The following is a 12631-nucleotide window of genomic DNA, read 5'->3' on the forward strand; positions in this document are numbered from 1 at the left end:
TTGCATGATTTACCTAACCTCCCGAAGAGAACTGCACCATTTATCGGGCAACTGGGTACTAGGAAGTGAATATATTCACATATTTGGGAGATGTTTGCAGAAAGAATCAAGTTGAAACCCCTGGTACTGTCATTTTCAAATGCCCTCAGAGACTTGAGAGGTAAAGAACTGATTTTTATAATACATCCTTTTCTATCATCTGTTTGATATAAAACCAAATGGATCTTGCAGTCAGGTAGAGACTGTAATCAGGGCTTCCCAGGTGGCACAGTGGTAAAAAATCCACCTACCAATGCAGGAGACCCGGGTTTGATCCCTAGGTTGGGTTCGATCCCTGGATTAAGAAGATCCCCTGAAAGAGGAAATGGCAACCCACTCCATTATTTTTGCCTGAAAGAGTCCATGGACAGAGGAGCCTGGTGCTTTACAGTCCGTGGGGTCACAAAGAGTCAGACATGACTAAGTACACTTAAGAGACTAACAATAGTTGAGTGCAGTATCTCGCATTTTTGTTGAAATAAATCAACACAGTCTCTGGCATCTGGTAACTATTGGTTCTGGCAAAGTTGTTCTTTTCATGATAGACAAAAAAAATATCACAAGCTGTGACAGGGAACAGATGTTCAACTTAATTCTAGTTCCCCAATACTAGTTCAGGCTTGCTGCTATGTTTTACATAGTCTTCAAGGGCCTTATTTAGATGTCCCATATTAAATCACACTAGCCTACTATTTGGAGAAGGCACTGGCGACCCACTCCAGTACTCTTGCCTGGAAACTCCTATGGATGGAGGAGCCTGTTAGGCTGTAGTCCAGGGGATCGCTAAGAGTCGAACATGACTGAGTGACTTCACTTTCACTTTCACGCATTAGAGAAGGAAATGGCAACCCACTCCAGTGTTCTTGCCTGGAGAATCCCAGGGATGGGGGAGCCTGGTGGGCTGCCGTCTATGGGGTCGCACAGAGTCAGACACGACCGACGTGACTTAGCAGCAGCAGCCTACTATATTAATGACCCTATGACATTCACATAGTAGAATCTGGTGACCAGGAGGTATCAGATACCATAGAAGCCTAAGATACATGTGCTAGCACTGAAGTGCAGAGAAAAATCATGACAAACATCTATGAAATTTACTGCAGTGAAGGTGTTAGGATTTTAATGGTGGAGAACGTTGAATATTCTTTCTGAATACAAGCTGAGATGCTTTACCTTGTGCCTCTTACCACTCGGAAAGAGATTCAATTCTTTATGAGTTTTCTTTTTTTGGGGGGGGGGGAGTGTATATATTTTGGAAGCCACATTTACTATATTTCAGTATGCTGCTCTAACCCATTTTTTGTATAACTTATGAATCTTAGTAAATTGTTAGCAAACCAACAAGTTTTCCCGAGGCCTTGCACTAAAGAATGCTCTACAGTAGTTATACTACAAGATAATGTACCATTTTTGTCCTCATGGAATTGCAAACACATCATTGCTCGAAGTATCACTGATAAGAATGCTATATGGGGTCTTTGAACAGCCCCAAAGGAGAATCACAGAATGCATGCCTATAGAAAGCTATGTCTTTTCCTGCAGATAACCATTCTTCTTTTGAGGAGCTGATGGTCTGAAATAATGGTGGAGTGGCCAACAAAACCCTCAGTTATGGTGCTGTAACACAGAAAACACCCCATGATTTCAAGGTGTAATATGTGCATGAACCAGTGATCAGTATATGATCCTGTTGTCTGAAAAGCAGAATATGTAAGTCAAGGGACCAAGGGGTAGAAACAGGAGTGGTCCACCCGGCTCTGTCTCTCCCTCTTTGTATCTAGCAATCCAGTCAAATGTGGACTGTGCTGTTTGAGATTTGCTGGTTCCCCATCTTTCCCACAATGGTCCTAATAAACTGGAAGTTGAAATGGATAGAAAATCTATCTGGGGCACTTATGTGTCAGTCAAAAAAATTATAGAGAAGGGGCTTTCTTTGCTAGCTTGGGTGATTGATATCTATTACCAAGAATAACTAGTATTGAAGATGGTTTCATGAGTGGTTAGAAAAATAAAGACTGTAGAGTATATGTGTATACACACACACATACACACACCAATTTGGGGGTATTTTCACCCTTTTACTTCATTAATTTGGATGAGGAGGGTTGGACATGATTAACTTGTAAATGATGAATTTATAAATTCAGAGATTATTAAAAGAAAAGGAGCCACATCTGGACCTCATAGGGAGGACTGCCTGTTACGTGGAGATCCTGAACTTGGGTTTGTTGTAAAGACTAATTGAGCTTTGTGCCTCTCACTGAAAGAAAGATAAAAAGGGAGGGAAGGAATAGAGAGAAGGAAAATATCTTTTATAGGACAGATAGCTAGCTCACATCAAGTGAAACCATGTTGTTAAATATGGGTAAGATGTGAAATGGATACCAGTGAATAAAAGAGAAGGGATATTCTATTGTCAGACTTTCCTCATCTCTCCCCGGCCTGCTTTGTATCTTGGCAGGAGCTTGGATGAATAAGGGGAGTAACTATTGCTTTATTTTATATTCCAGACTCCAGTATCAACCAGATTCTTACTGGGAAGTACCAGCCTGCCAGTGGAACCCAAAGTACCAGCATGTGCCTTTTCTACATCAGGTAAGTTCTCTCAGCAGCAGTTTTTGGAAGTATGGTGGCAGTATGTTTTCAATTTCCACAATCACCAAGAAAACAGGGGTTTTGCTGTTTTCTATTAACCAAGACTCATGAATGCAGGAATACCACTTCCCCTGTTTCCTCTTGTGAAAACACAAAGATCATAAGCCTCTTGCTATTTTTTAATTCTGTATGATCTTAGAAGCCATTTATAGTTTCAGATTTTTCAGTTTTCACATTTCCACTATTTAAAGCAGCAATTTGTTCCCTGTATTCAACATTTTTAAAGAGAATTCTTTTTTTCCTAGCTAGATCATGACTGGTAGAAATCTTGAGTATTGCCATCTCATTGCAAAACAACAGCTTATGTGGGATCAATATAGGATTTTTAGACAAGCAGAGGCTAACCTGTGCAGAGAGAGACAAACTGGCAGAGGGACTGGGTTATCGTTGTCTTCATGGTGTAGGCTTCTTCAAGCTACTGCATATGATTAGACCTTTCATACAGGTGATGGTTATTTGAGGAGTTCATGTAATATTTCTGGCCAGGATATGGTTTCAATATATCATGCTTTACTACTCAAAATTGAATCTTTATAAAATTGGAATATGGGAATAATATATATATGTATACACATATGTAGCATTTATAGATATCTTAAGAGAACTTATGTATCGTAATATCTATTTTGAAATATGCTTATTTGAGATATTTTCAAAATTTCCTTTTTTCCTTTAAAATAGGGATGTGACTTGCTTTCATTGTAATTGATGTGTATACTTACTTCGATTCTGTATTCAATGGTGTATTAACTGGCTAGACTTGTCATAGCAAAATATTGACTACTACAGACTGGGTGGCAAACAATAAATTTATTTTCTCGCAGTTCTACAGGCTAGATGTCTGAGATCAAGGTTTCCGTGGGGTTGGTTCTTTCTGAGACTGTAAGGGAAGAATCTGTTCTAGGCCACTCTCCTTGGCTTGATGCAGATAGCTGCTTCCTCCCTGTGTCTTCACTTCATCTTCCATGTGTGTCTATGTCTGCGTCCAAGTCTCCTCTTTTTAAAAGGACACCTGTCGAACTGGATTAAGGACTGCCCTAGTGACCTCCTTTTACCTCAGCTGTCTCTTTAAAGGCTCTATCTCCAACTGCAGTCACCTGATGAGGCACTGGGAGTTAAGAGCCAATATATGAGTTTTGAGACAGAATTCAGGTTCTAACAAATGAAGACAGTATCTGTTCCCCACAATCATATCCTTTTCTATAGCAAAGACCCAGTCAAGCACTTTATTATCTAGCCCATCACCCACTGACCCCATATGTGGTCTTATAACAAGCTTTTTTTGCAAAGAAGTTACAACCAGAAGTGATGAGTATTACTCATGCCCATGGTTTTCAAGAATTATCTGTGGCTTCTTTGTGCTCTTTTCCTTTTTCTGTTATCTGTATAATTTGAATGAAGAGACTCCTAACCTAAAGGATTCAGAGCTACAACATAGAAAGTTCTGGAGTAAATTACTCATTGCATGAAGAAAAATTAGTGCATCTATACCAGTTACACAAGCACTGAAATTTTATATATCTATGAGATAGTTTTTTAGTCTGTTATGCCTTTAAACTGTTGGCATTTAATTTCAGATAGCTTTAAGATAGTTAATTCATAAATAGGTAGTAGAAGTTAACTGCTGCCCTTGACATTGCAGTCATGGTGCAGATGATTAGATTGTTAGCAACTACCGGTTTAAAAATTGAAGACCTGTATTATGCAGTGGCCAAATATTCAAGAAAATGACTACTATCTGCAGTAACTCAGAAGGGAGACCGTGTCTTAAAGAAGTGGTTGGGAAAAGTGGAGAGGTTACATGTTTGCTAACTTTTATTTGATGTCTGAGGAAGGGGTTAAAGAAAAAAAAAGGGGGGGAAGAATTGACTAATCTCAGAGTAGAGGTAGAAAGAAATAGCAGCGAGAAATTTGGTGCCACATCTGTTTGAGAAAGGCAAAGGCTTCTATATCATAAATAGTAAGAGATAATACTAGAAAAAGGATTTACATGATAAGGATTCACTAAGGTTTTTTTTTGTTAAAGAAAGAGTTTTGATCTTCCTACCAAAATTATGGTAGGGGAACCTCCTTTTCATCTAATTATTTCAGAGGCATGATGACCAGAAAAAACATCCAGGCTTAAAAATAATGACTGGGAAAGAGTTTTTGTGTGTTTACCGACTAGTAGCAGAAGAATTAGAAGTCTACTAAGTTTCTTAAGAAGAATATTACCGAGGTTTTTTTTTTAAGCCCCATTTAATTATCTTTTAATTCTGAAACAACCCTATGGCTTTATAACTTTGCAAGAGAAGGAAGAACCCATCTCCTGAGGAGGACATAATCTTATTAAACCTGAGTAATATTTTTCAACAGAGGTAGTTAACTTTGAGATACAAGCAATCCCTCATATGAACATTTGGTTTTCTCCTTTGAGCTAGGGGGAGAATATAGTATGTGAGTTTGAAAATGAATCCTTATTGACCAAGAGAACATTCCTCCTAAAACCCATCTTCTCTCTTTCTTGAGAACATAGCTAGACTACATCTCCCAGAATCCCTTGCAGTTAGGGGCGTTCCTATTCTGGGTTTACAGCCAATGAAATTTTGGTAGAAGTATTCTATGCAACCTTCAGCTATTGCTTAAAACACTTAACACACAGATGATCCAGTATCTCTCGCCTTCATAAATTGGATGTTGATTCCTACTGCTTCTTTCAGCTGGGTCCCTGAATTTTTTGCAGCACTGTCTCTCTTCTCAACTTCCTCTTGACCAGAAATAACCACATTGGACTTTGATAAGAGGAAGAAATAACTTCTATTTTGTTAAGGCATTAAAATGCAAAGATTCACTAGATTAGATGGCATAGTTTCCTTATTACCCTCTGCTCATTTTTGCGCCTAATCCTGTATTACCAGTATAAAAATAGTGTCCCTGGAGCAAATTTACCAATTTCTTGAATTTTTGTTATTTTTATAATTTTTATTTTAAATATCTTCAATTGATAATGTTAGGTAGTTAGAAGAGGAAAAAGGAGTCCAGAATGGTGGTGGCTAAAAGACAAAGAAGCGAAAAGCCCATGAAAATAGAACAAAGGAAGGTCCGAGGACCGGAGTGAGAACCTCAGGTGAAAGAAATAAATAGCTCTCCTGGCTAGCCCAATTTACATAGGACAGGCTCGAGGGGAGAGAAAAAAACATAAAAAGAGTAACCAATATTGAACCGGGGGCTTCTTTTCTCTTGCTGCTTTTGGGTTGGCCCATCCTCATGCTTCAAAGATATATTTTCATTTGCTTTCCAGATAAAACTGAGCTGCAACATTGGTCCATCCTTTGTTCAAATTTTTGCTGCGGTGAGACAGAACTGAGGGAATTACAAACTCCCCCAAAAATAATTCAGTCTTTAATGTGAATTTGTAACTAACAATGACTTTTGGCGATGAGAATATAAAGAGAACAGAAAATTTAGGAAAAAGAAGATTAGAAGTCTAGAAAATGAATTCTGTTTTCTGATCACTAGCTATACACCTGCACACCAGCAGAGGATTCACTATTGTTACCTCATTTCAATTTTATATTCACTGTAGTGTGTCTGACTGATGACTATATTGGAGGTAACAGCCATCTACACTTTTCCTGCCTGGTGACTATAAAGCACAAAATGGGATATGTGTTTCTTTGTGTAAATAGAGAAACAGCTTCCATTTAGGATGGAACTGTGGTTTTTCTTTTGCATTTCTGGCTTTGCACACTTTGGGTAGGTAAATAGTCAATAGAAAAGGTAAAACAAGAGACTTAAGTGATGACAATATATTAGAAAAGCAGTCTTCCTCTTTTTTATTTTTTCAGTTAGATCGATTAATCATGGTGTTAGATTATCTTCAATATTCCCTTTCCTAATATTCCCTTATGTTGCTTTTCAACTGAAGTCTCACTCTTGGAGAACCATTTAAGTCAGAGTCTAAAAAATAATAGTAATGATGATCATAATAACAACTGTATGAATCAAATGTTAAAATTTTTCCTTCTTCCTATAATACAGGAATCTAGCCTAGCCTTGTTTAATTCCCTTTGTTATTTATGGGATGTGTATCTGACCTATGGTAATGAAAAAGTGAGGTCTTCCTACATTGTTTCTTTTGTCATTACCTGAGCAACAAACAAGTTTTCCTGGCTGTCTTTGCTCTATAAGGCAGATGATGAACTGCAGTAACACAGTTGTGCTGTGTGCTGTGGAGAGAGTCTGCATACAGATACATGTTGGAATCCACAGAGAACTTGAAGAATATCATGGTAATTGCTGAAAGTTCCATTTTCCAAAAGAGAATGCTGTATTTATGCATGTGTTCCCAATACAAAGACTTTAGAGAAACATTTCTGTAAATGTTTATTATACTCAGCTTTGTTTTTCTAGTCAGCTGACCCACAGCTAAATGAAAAATAATACATTTATTTTGGTAATATTCCAAAATTCTGATCCACTCATGTGTTAAAGTGTTTATAAAATATTGCTTTTTTGTCATAGTGCTTGAGTTAGTCACTCAGTTGTGTCTGAGTCTTTGAGACCCCCACAGACTATAAGCTAGCCAGGTTCCTTGGCCCATAATATTTTTTTGGGGCAAGAATACTGGAGTGGGTTTCCATTTCCTCCTCAAGGGAGGGGATCTTCCTGACCCAACCCATGCCCACTGTGTCTCCTGCATTGCGGTTAGGTTCTTTACTCCCTGAGCCACTGAGATAGATCCATGTGTAATTAAGTATATTTTGTATTTCAAAGAGTGTATCCCGTAGCCAGGACAGCTGTATGAGTTAGTAGCAGAAAGAAAACCAGAATCTGAGACATCTGCATCCATGTTTACAAGTCTGCAAACAGAAAGCTTATAAAATGAGGCAATGGCTTTAAAAAGTAAATTTCAAACGTGACTTCTTTCAGTGACCTTTTTTTTCCTTCTCAGCATGAATGCAATTAAATGTATTATAATGGTTGCTTTTCTCTGTAAGTAGCAGAATGCTGTTAGACTGAGTCTAGCCTAAATCTCTATTCAAAGAGCATATGCCAACGCAAAGTCACTCACATAAGAGAAAAACCCTCTGAAGCTTAGGTTGACACATCAAAGAATAGCTTGAAGTAGAAATTGCTTAAATAAAAGAGCTTTAGGCTTTTATAAGATTAAATAATTTTTACTATCTTTCTATTGTATGTGGACATAAATGTTTATTTTAATGTAATATTTTAAGTATTTCTATTCACTCCTAATGAACTGAAGTCACTTCAGTTCTGCCCTACTCTTTGCAATTCCATGGACTGTAGCCTGCCAGGCTCTTCCATTCATGGGATTTTCCAGGCAAGAATACTGCAGTGGGTTGCTATTTCCTACTCCAGGATTCACACCTAGTAAATGTGGTTAAATTATAATCAGAATCTTAAAATTCATGGTCTATATTTCATTTAGGAGTTTAAATTTATACTATTTATGCTGCAGTAATTTGGCTATATATTGTTATATTTTGAACAAACTAAGCAATATAGTTCTGAGTAGACATAACTCAGACCCTGTAGTATTCAGCTTTTCCACATATAAACTTATCACCAATGATAAAGCAATTTAAATTTAGAGAATCTTATAATAACACCAATACATCCTTAGCTTCTCAAAGGTGCAATCAATTCACCTTGTTGACTTTTCCTAGTGCCAACAGTAAAATTCAATAAAGTTCTATTTTCTTTCCTGTAAACTAAAAGTAGATAAGTCTTCAAGTTTTATTTATAGGCAGAATAATAATTTAAAAATTGTAGTTAGGTATAGAAAATACAAAGTAGTTAATGAAATTTCAAAAAAGAATCAGCCATAACCTTGGGGTATTTAGACTTCATGTGTTCGTAGTTTCATAAAGAAAAAATAGTGAAAAACAGAACTATTATCATGGAGGTAAGTTATTTCTGTAGTGTGTGTAGAGGCAAGTGTGTGTGTTTGTGTGTGTGTATGTATGTTCATAGGTAGATGTATGGATAAGCTTTCTACTCGGAAATTTTATTTAGGATGTATTTAAAGTAACAATTTCCTCCTTCAATAAGGGGATCACAAAAATTACTGTGAAATATGGTATTCTAATGTTCAGTGAAAAAATATCCTTCAGTAAAGGACATCTATGTTTGCAATAATGTTAAGCTTTATTTGGCATAATCTACATAATGCAAAGTCTACAATGCAGAGTTCATTTCTGTCTTCTATTACAGTCTTTTGTATGGCTTTTCAACAATCATATAAGCTTTTTAAGGCATAGTATCCTTCTGAATATCTTTCTTCAAGTCTTGCTCAGTTTAAAAGTTTTATAAGTATCTAAGGAATTCCCCCCATAAGTCTCTTTTCTATGTAATTAATGTCATAAGGGAAGGATTATAAAATACATATAGGAATTTGGCTTGAAAAGTGAATCAGATTTATGCTGTGTAATACAGGGAAGTGAAGTGAATGAAGTGAATAATGAAAACATACCCAGATGCTATTGCCATGTTCCTCATCTCTGCTGCTGCTGCTAAATCTCTTCAGTAGAGTCCAACTCTGTGTGACCCCATAGACGGCAGCCCAGCAGGCTCCCCCGTCCCTGGGATTCTCCAGGCAAGAACACTGGAGTGGGTTGCCATTTCCTTCTCCAATGCATGAAAGTGAAAAGGGAAAGTGAAGTCGCTCAGTCGTGTCCGACTCTTTGCGACCCCATGGACTGCAGCCTACCAGGCTCCTCCATCCATGGGATTTTTCAGGCAAGAGTACTTGAGTGGGGTGCCATCGCCTTCTCCACCTCATCTCTAGCAGTGTCTTATAAAATCCCCTTTCTAAACCTTACATTGCCTGCTTAGAATGGTTTTCCTTCAGTATTTTCTCCAAAGGCTCATAAGCCAATTCATGTCTTCTTTGTGTGTGAAATGTATTTATAGCCTGCTTGTCTGACAAAACTTGCCTGCATTTAAGCTTGTGCAATATAAGAATTACTCCTATATATGGAATCTAGAAGGATGGTACCAGCGATTCTACATACAGCAAAGGAGACACAGACGTAAAGAACAGACTTTTGGACTCAGTGGGAGAAGGAAAGGGTGGGATGCTTTGAGAGAATAACATTGAAACACGTTTATTACCATATGTCGAAAGGAGGACCAGTGGGAGTCTGATTCATGAAGCAGGGCACACAGGGCCAATGCTCTGTGAGAACCTGGAGGGATGAGGTGGGGAGGCAGGTGGGAGGGGGTTTCAGGATGAGGGGGACACATGTAAACCTATGGCCAATTCATGTAGATGTATGGCAAAAGCCATCACAGTATTGTAAAATATTATCCTTCAATTAAAATAAATATATTTTTTAGAAATAATATTTATGAAATGAAAAAAAATGAATTACTCCATTTGGCAAAAAAAAAAAAAATTACTCCATTTGGATTGGGAGATGGGAACAATGAGCTGATTGAAAACAGATGACTGTTCACATTTTATTTTTGTTTTTGCTATTGAGGAATATTCTTTAAATACAGCATAATATGTAAGGCAAATCTTCTTTATAAGCTTTTATGTATTTTGTTAAATATAAAATAAAGTAAACAAAAAGCTCAGGCAGTGCAGCAAAAAGGAGTATTACGTACATGGACTCTGAAGTCAGAACTCCTGGGTTTAAGCTGTGCCTTCCCCACTTAACAGCTCTATACCCTTGGATAATTTTCATAACTTCCTTCTGCTTAGTTTCCTCCTGTGCAACATAGAAATAATATATCTACAGTGTAAATGTGTACTCAAGTTGCTTCAGTCATGTCCAACACTTTGTGACCCCATCGACAGTAGCTCACTAGGCTCCTCTGTCCGTGGGATTTTCCAGGCAATAATACTGGAGTCAGTTGCCATTTTCTTCTCCAGGGGATCTTCCTGACCCAGGGATCGAACCTGCATCTCCTGTGGCTCCTACAGTGCAAATAGAATCTTTACCACTGAGCCACCTGGGAAACCCTAATGTGTGGTAAATCACAGGCACAATTTAGTTGTAAGCTATAACTCTAGAAAGAATGATCTGCTTAATATCTTATGGGTATGTTATATATGCCGTATTGAGTTATATTCATTAAATCCAAGGTAGATTTTCATTAATTATAATTAAAACATCTATCCATGTGAACCTACATGATATAGAATATAACAGGTGTTCTAGGACAAAAAAGGGGAGCTAATTAAATGTGTATGAGCAACTGTCCAACATTTACAAATTATATTTTTTAAGTTATAAGAGAATATTATATTTTTCATACTTGTGTATACATCCTCTTAATTCAGGAAAAGGGGTTCAGTTCTAAATACAGCAATCCCAGAAAAACAGACTTCTCTTGTGTAGCATGAGGTGTTGTTATTGTTGTTCTTTCTTTCTCGGTCAGGAGTGCTACTCCCCTGTCTTTGGATCACCCCTTACCTTCCTTTACGCCACAGTTTAAAAATCGCTTCAAAAGGATCTTCCTTGTGACCTCAACTAAAACAGCTATAACCCTTTGATTTTCTTTAAAGTGTGTGTAGCTGCATGAAGTCACCATGTGCATTTGACTCCTGACTTGTTTTCTGCCTTTTCCACTAAGTAGATAATGCTTTGTTTTGTATCTTTATATCCCATAGTGTCAGGTTAATGCCCAATACATATTCAACAAATATGTATTGAATGCATGGATGATGTCAGCTAGTCATGATTATTCTTATATTGCAATGTTTGGTTTTGGCTGTTTGCTTCTCTTAGATTTCACCCTGGAAAACCTTCACCTATATTCAGCATTTTCATATAAGCCTGAGCTATTCTTCTCTCCCCTCTTTCTTTCCCCCAGCACTGTTTCAGTGCTGCTGACCTATGTTAATTGACTTCCCAACTTCCAAATAACCTAGAACTCAAAATGATTTATATATAGTAGAGAATAGGGTCAGTTATTTTTATCTGGAAGAATGAAAATTACATACAAAAATAACACACATATTTGATAGAGAATATAGATAATAGACTTGCTATAACACTGTCTGAATTCTCTTGACAATTTTTATTACTTTCATAAAAGCTCGGCTGATGCTGCCACTTTCCATTGAACTGTTGGCTATCATAACTCAGTGATTAATTACATACCTTTTAGTAAATGATGGTTAAATAATGCATATATAATTGGACATGAGTTCTGTGGCCCCCAAAAGTAGTGTGTTCTGTTTGTTGTCATGGTGTTCTAAGTCTTTCACCAGGAAAGATTATCCTTCAACATACATCTATGGCTTTCTTTCTCTATATCTGCTCAAGATGAAATGTGTACATCTAATTATTATCACTAAGTGCATGGTAGTCCCCAGCTGGCCACAATTACCTTCATGTATATTTGTAAACATGCCACCTTGTCAGACATTCGTGCTAATGTAAGGGAGTAGTGATGTAGATATACTATACTTGTTTGCTGAAGTGAAAGTGTTAGTTGCTCAGCCATGTCTGACTCTTTGTGGCCCGATGCACTGTAGCCCTCTAGGCTCCTCTGTCCATGGAATTCTCCAGGCCAGATCGCTGGAGTGGTTAGAACAAGATTCCCTGGTTCCCAACCTAGGAATCAAACGCAGGTCTCCTGCATTGCAGGCAGATTCTTTACCATCTGAGCCACCAGGAAAGCCTATATTAATTGTTTGCTACGGCTCCTTTAAAAGGTACCGTAAATTCGGTAGTTTAAAAAGCATGTTTATTGTTTCACAAGTCCAGAGGCTATGAGTCCAAGATACGGTGTTGTCACAGTTGATTCCTTCTGAGGGAAGTAAAAGAAAATCTGTTGCATGCTACTCTCTTAGCTTCTGGTAGTTTGCTGGATGTAGTTGGCATTACTTGGCTTGTGGATACGTCAGCTCAATCCCTGCCTTAATGTTCATGTGGCGTTCTCCTTCCGTATATATCTGTTTCTTCACATTTCCTGTTTT

This window comes from Budorcas taxicolor, chromosome 12 (genome assembly GCF_023091745.1).
Source record: "Budorcas taxicolor isolate Tak-1 chromosome 12, Takin1.1, whole genome shotgun sequence".
Lineage (NCBI taxonomy): Eukaryota > Metazoa > Chordata > Mammalia > Artiodactyla > Bovidae > Budorcas > Budorcas taxicolor.